Genomic DNA, 6,428 nt, shown 5'->3' on the forward strand with positions numbered 1-6,428 from the left:
CATAAAAAGGATTTATGTTTTAAACATGTGCACGGAATCCAACACTAGAGACTTTTAACTTTCAACATTAAAATCTAATAAGCTAAATATGTTATAGCTCATAAGAATTAGAGTAAACTTCCGTTTTGCTCTTTGCGGTTTGGTTGTTTTAACGGTTTTGCCCAAATCCTTAAAAAATAGCCATTTTCCCCAATAGTTTACTATGTTTTACCATTTTACTCCCCGCCTCTAACTCAGTTATTATTACGTACATGTCATTATAATTTCACGTTTCGACATTATCTTTTATGCAAACAAGTCGAGTCAAATATAATATGTTCTCATGTTTATTATTATGTGTGGGTGTAAATTCACGTTTCAACGCAAACGACATAAATTCAAGTTTCGACATAATTTTTTTTTTGAAACGAGTATGGTCAAATATAATACGTTTTCGTACTTATTTTTGTGTACCTTTTGGTTGGTCTACGTTTTTTAGTTAAATTGTTCTCGAAAACGAGCGAGGTCAAATAAAATACGTTTTCATTAGACAATATATATTTGTTTTAGTGTACATTATGAAGGCGCAAGGTCTTGATACAAATGTAAGGGTGATGTAGTGGTTAAGTGGAATCCTCACTAAATGAACCACCCTAGGTTCGATTCCGTTTCTTTTGTAACCACAATACTTATATAGGTTACATTGAGTTAAATCGGATACGTCGAAACACGTGTTTTCATATAATTAACGATCACATAATGTGTCGGCAACCATAAACAACTAGGACGTCGCCGCCGCAACACGCGCCTAGGGCAACAATCTAGTTTATATAGAAATTATCTTGAATCTTGAATTTAGTTCATGTTGAATTTCTCTTAATTTAAGTATTTACCTTTAATTACCTATTCCCTCCTAATTTCTTACCTAAAAAAATTAGAAATTTCAACCTAATTGGGATTTCCCCCAATCCTAATTGTGATCGGATCTTCAGTTGGCTGTTCCTCTTAATTTCTCACTTGAAAAAAAAAATTAGAAATTCCCTCGTAGTAGTTTGTATTCGCCTCAATTCTTTTTTCACTTCAAAAAAAAATTAGAAATCCCCTCCTAGTTTGTATTCCCCCAATCCTAATCAGTTATCACAATCGATCTTCAATTATTGTGGCCCCTAATCTCCTTCTTAGATTCAAGCAATTGAGCATCTTCGTATTCAGCGGTCTGCATTCTGCACTAACTGATTCCAGAAATCGTTAATCGGTATTTTGCCTTCATTATCTATCTGAATCAATAGATTGGTATTAGGTCTTCTTATTTTAAAAAAGACCAACCATGTGATTATTAAATTATGCATCAAAATTGATGCTGAGTTTTTCAGATATTTTTGTGGGTGTTTCTTATGGAATTCATTTATTGTTCCATTTTATTGGTTTGATATGTAATTAGTATTTAGTCAAATGATATTTGTAGCCCAGTGTTTACGAAGAAGAAGTCAAAATTGATTACATTTGAATTAGACTTTAATGTAATTTAGATAGCTACTGTATGGTGATTTGTATTAGTCCTTGATGTAATTTAGATGGCTACTTTATGATCATGACTTTTAATTAGTCTCTGATGCAATTTATGTTTTAACTGAACCATCGGATAATTGTTCTATTTGTTTAAGTTGGTTATTTGGTTATATGTTCACCCCTAATTCCTAGAAGCATGAATATGAAATGTTGTGGAAAAGATCATTCAGTTGGTTCAGATTTTTGACATCATCTTTTTGTTATGTGCTTTCTGTTGTGTTAATAATAATTGAACTAAATCTTATAATAACATGCTCGAGTATCATCTTAGATTCAAAACAGACATCCCATTATATGATGTGGTTATTTGATTTGTTCAAGCATCTCTATAGTGACATTTTGACCCGTTACACAATTTGAGTTAGCCCAAATGAACTTGCATGTAAGTTTTCTTCTAATCTAAATCAACCATTCAAAAAAAAAAAAAAAAACTCAGGTATAACACCCTTATTCAGCCACTTTTATACCTGCTTGAGGCATACCTGCTGATACTATGCAATGTTTTTTTGCTTTGCTTTATGTTTGACATTTATTTCGTTATTCAGTTTCATTAGGTAGCGTGGAGCTAGTGGTAGACTGAGTTCAAAAGCTGGTAAAAAGGTGTGGATGGTAATGGACCTATTCATTATAGTAGTCGTAATGTTTGATGAAATTTCTATTGAGTCATAATCGAATCTGCGTTTTTATTGGGTTCGGTAATACCATCAGTTTGTGCCACATGCTTCTAAAACTCGGGTTTTACAGAGTATTGGACAGTCGTATAAGGTATAGAAATGTTGGTTTAAGAAGAAACATTTCTATCAACATAAGGAAAACGAAACATGATGGGAGAACCGACGTAAAACATCCCAGACAATATTTTCTCATAATTATTGATGTTTTGGAGTAATAAAGATGTGGCAGTAATTTTCTACACAATTTATATATTACTATTATTTGTTGTATAGAGTTTTCTATTCTATTAGCTGATTCGTTTATATTAATGTGTATTCAGAGGCGTTGTTTGCGGGCTAAGGAAATCCACATGTCTCAAAAAAATATGTACACAATCCAGAAAAAGTTTTGCTAGAATTTGTGAAGATATGGTAATGTCTTTATTTTTCTTGTGACTTGTGGTTTTTATTGTTCAAGAACATGCATATTTGCTGACACTACAACGAAAATTGTACGTACCTTCTAGTTTTTTTTGAGAGTTTTGTGTAATGTATCCCATATGTGTTAAATTTTGAAAGTTAGCTGCTTGTTCTTGTTTTTTATTCTTTTTAACTGGCAACTTGTATTGCTAGTTTATTGGTTGTTGTTTCTTTAAAATATTTTCTAATTCTGTTTTGAAGGAACAAATGAAGAACTATAAACCTCTAGAAGATGGAAGTGCTTTGGTCTATTATTGTGCGGTTGTATGAACTTCAAAGCGAGCTTTGAAGTTGAAAAAACACAGTTACTCGAAATGTGAAACAAAATTGAAGAGGACCATCAATGGAAGAAAAGTTTAGGTGGAAGCTATGCAGGAAGGTTTTGATAGCAAACGAGCAAACTTTGAAGCTATGATGCGATGAATTATGGAAAAACTACCTATTGGAGTGCTTTAGAATCTTAGATATGAGTAGGTGGTTTCCGTTACTTATTATCATTGTAATTGACAGATTTGTTTTGATGACATTGTTATTAATTTGGAGTTTGGACATATATCAAACTATGATATAAGATTCTCTATTATGTTTATGTTATTATTGTGTTGGTGTAATTGAAATACTATTGCATATTAATAGAATTTTTAATGATTCAAATAATGAGGCTATAGAAAGTTGCATTTGAATGTAAAAAAAGGTTGCATTTGTTCTAACTAAAATCTTAAAAAAGTGTTGCATTTGAAGTAAAAAAGGTTGCATTTTAGTGTAACAATGGTTGCATTTGAGGTAGCAAATGTTGCATTTAAGTGTTAGAAAAGTAGCATATAAAAGTAAAAAAAAGTTGCATTAGCATTTAAAAAATGTTGCAATATAAAAAAGTTGCATTTGAATAGTAAAGGCAACTCTTTTAAAAAAGGTTGCATTATCTAACAAAAAGGTTGCATTAGGTCTAATGCAACTTCACCTAATGCAGCTTTTGATAAAGGGTTGCATTAGGGCTAATGCAACCTTTTCAAGGTCTAATGCAACATTTTACTGGAGTTGCATTAGATTAATTTTCTTGTAGTGAAAATAGCGACAACCGAATAGTCGGAGAAATGCTTAAGTGGGTTCGTTGAACTCAAGTGTGCATTTCATACATTAAAAAGGGACAGTTGACTTTTGAAAAGTCAAACTGACCATTAACAAGATTGAATGATAATTTTGATAGAAAATGCGTGAGGTGAAATAGTCGTGATTAGCAATGACTAAACTAACGATCTTGCGAATTATGATGATAGTTTGACGCTTAACAAGCTAGGTGAAGCTTGTGGAGGAAGCGAGTCAAACAAATCAAGCATGAAGAGAAAAGCGTGACTTGGATGCGAGGTAAGTAAAGCTTACACCTTTTTGTAGGATACATATTTATTTTATAAACAATAAATGCGACAAAAGTAATATCTGAAATATGGGTTCCGATGCGAATGATACAGGTCGGAACAAATATAAATGTTAAAAACGATGGTTTATTGTAAAAGAGGCGAAACGGTAATTTAGTCATGTAACGACTAAGAATTAATGAGTTTCCGTTAAGATTACTTTATAGTGTAACTAATAACGAGAAAAAGGGGGTAAAAATGAAAATTTAGTCAAGTATCGACTAAAGTAATTTGAAGTTAAAAGGACAGCCATAGCGTAAGCCGAATGGGTTAAAAATATAAGAAATGACTTTAGGAGAAAAAGGATCTAGTGAGAAAATCAGAAATGGTCGGATGTGTGTTTGGTAATTAAAAACCATGTTTTGTTACATATGAAAATGTTGGGTCATATAGGCCGAACTGTGACACTTCGGGTTTTCCTGGGCAACTTTCTTGATGTAACATTGCGTGTACGTATATTATTAAATGAAAACTATGAATTATCTGTTATTATGTGTTGTATGTATGTATATTATATGTATGTGTGTGTTACAAGTGAGCCGAGACCCCAAGGATCCGACTCGAGACCACTTCCGGTCTCGAGTGAACAGTAACAAGCGGGCCGGTTGGGCCATGCAACTGAGAAGCCCATTCGGTAGCCCTCAACCCACTCGAGACGGGTATAAAACCCTTGAGGGTGACCAACCTTTACCATTTTTGTAAACACTCTCCCTCACTCACTCTCTCCTTCACTAAAACCCTAAAACCCTAAATCATCATCAACCTCCTCTCATCTCCTTCTCTCTCTCGGATTCAACCAAGGATTCTCGGTTCTAGCTCCGAATCCTAACTGGAAGCTTATTCATCATATTCTCACACCTTGAAATCTAACCGGTTAGTGATTCCTTGCATTTTAGAGATGATAATGTTGTATATGTTGGCTTGTTAAATCATATGCATGTCAAATATGCCTTTCCTTGTACAGTTGATGTTATTATTGTTGTTTATTGATGATGAAAGTGATTGTTTGATAAACAAAATGGTTACTTGTTACTAAATGATGCTTATGTGATGATTAAGGTTTTGATGCATCAGATGTTGATGGTTATCATACTAGCTTGGCTTGTAAATGTAGAAATGAATAAATGCCTTGCAATATACATGAGTTTGAATGAATATGTGATTCAAAATACGTGATCTTGAATGCATTTCCGGTTGGTGATCATTGTTTTAATAATTCGATGCAACATAGGAGGTTTTGTTAAAGGTTGAAAACCCTATAATGATGAACTAGATGAACATGATATGAACATTCAAAGATGCTTGTTTTGATCCGTTTTGCTTGGTATTTAGACAAAGAAACATGTTAGTGCAATATGGTTGGTTAGTACAAAATTTCATGAAAACAGAATTCTATTGGATAGTACATGTTGACAGGTTCTAGAAGATCTCTGTGCACGTAATCATGGTTGCGAGTCGGAACCCTTGGTTGCGACTCGAGACCATAGCATGATGAACCGAGACGGGCTTCAGGGACTCGAGACCGACTAAGTCTCGACTTGAGACGACATGATCTCGACTCGAGACTGGGCTCGAGACTCCTGAGATTGCGACTCGCAAGCAGCACACTCGAGACCAAAGCGTGATTCTTCGAGATCTCCCGGTTGCGACTCGAGACCGTGTATTCTCGAGTCGAGACCACCCTTGTCTCGACTGGGCTGCCTACATGTTATTGGGCCACGACTTGTTGGGCAATCTGTTGACTGGGCTGCATGTGTTTCTGTTACTGTTTGTTTGTGAAAATGTTAGGGCAGGCCCAATAACCCCAACTGTTTGAATGTATGCATGCTAAGTGTGTCTATACGTGTTTGCTATACGTGATTACTTGTACCCCAACTTGACCTATATTTGGTAACCATGCTAGGACGTGGTGACCAACGTGATTGACCGGGTATTTAATCTACCAAGCAACCCAAGGTGAGTTCACAACCTAAAGCATGCGTTCCCGGTGGTTTGGGAAACGGAACTAAAAACAACACTATCCTCTTATGGGGGATACAACTTACTTTTCTTCCCTTGTTATTGGGAACCTTTAGTTAATTACTGTTTATACGGATTGCAACAAACGGCACTAAACGAAACTCTATCACTCAAGTCCCTACTACATAATACCGATTAGTCGCCGGGGCCAGGCGAACGGGTTATTAGTTGATAGCGCTATTTAGGTTTTACCAGCCTCACACCGTGCCCGTGTATGGGATCGGTCATGAACTAATGTACTCAGGCATCCGTCAATGATGATAGAACATTGACATCGGGGCATCCTGCGGAAACGCAACGGTTACCTAGTGTT

General features: G+C 35.1%; 1 long non-coding RNA gene across 1 annotated transcript; it reads left to right on the top strand.

The window, feature by feature from the left end:
- Positions 1 to 882: 882 nt before the first annotated feature.
- On the top strand, positions 883 to 3,275 carry LOC110877089. Its single transcript, XR_002556747.2, has 4 exons — positions 883 to 1,234; positions 2,094 to 2,157; positions 2,543 to 2,633; positions 2,883 to 3,275. It is a non-coding gene; the product is annotated as an uncharacterized LOC110877089 (long non-coding RNA).
- The last annotated feature ends 3,153 nt before the right edge of the window (positions 3,276 to 6,428 follow it).

Source organism: Helianthus annuus, chromosome 9 (assembly GCF_002127325.2).
Source record: "Helianthus annuus cultivar XRQ/B chromosome 9, HanXRQr2.0-SUNRISE, whole genome shotgun sequence".
In the NCBI taxonomy this organism is placed as follows: domain Eukaryota; kingdom Viridiplantae; phylum Streptophyta; class Magnoliopsida; order Asterales; family Asteraceae; genus Helianthus; species Helianthus annuus.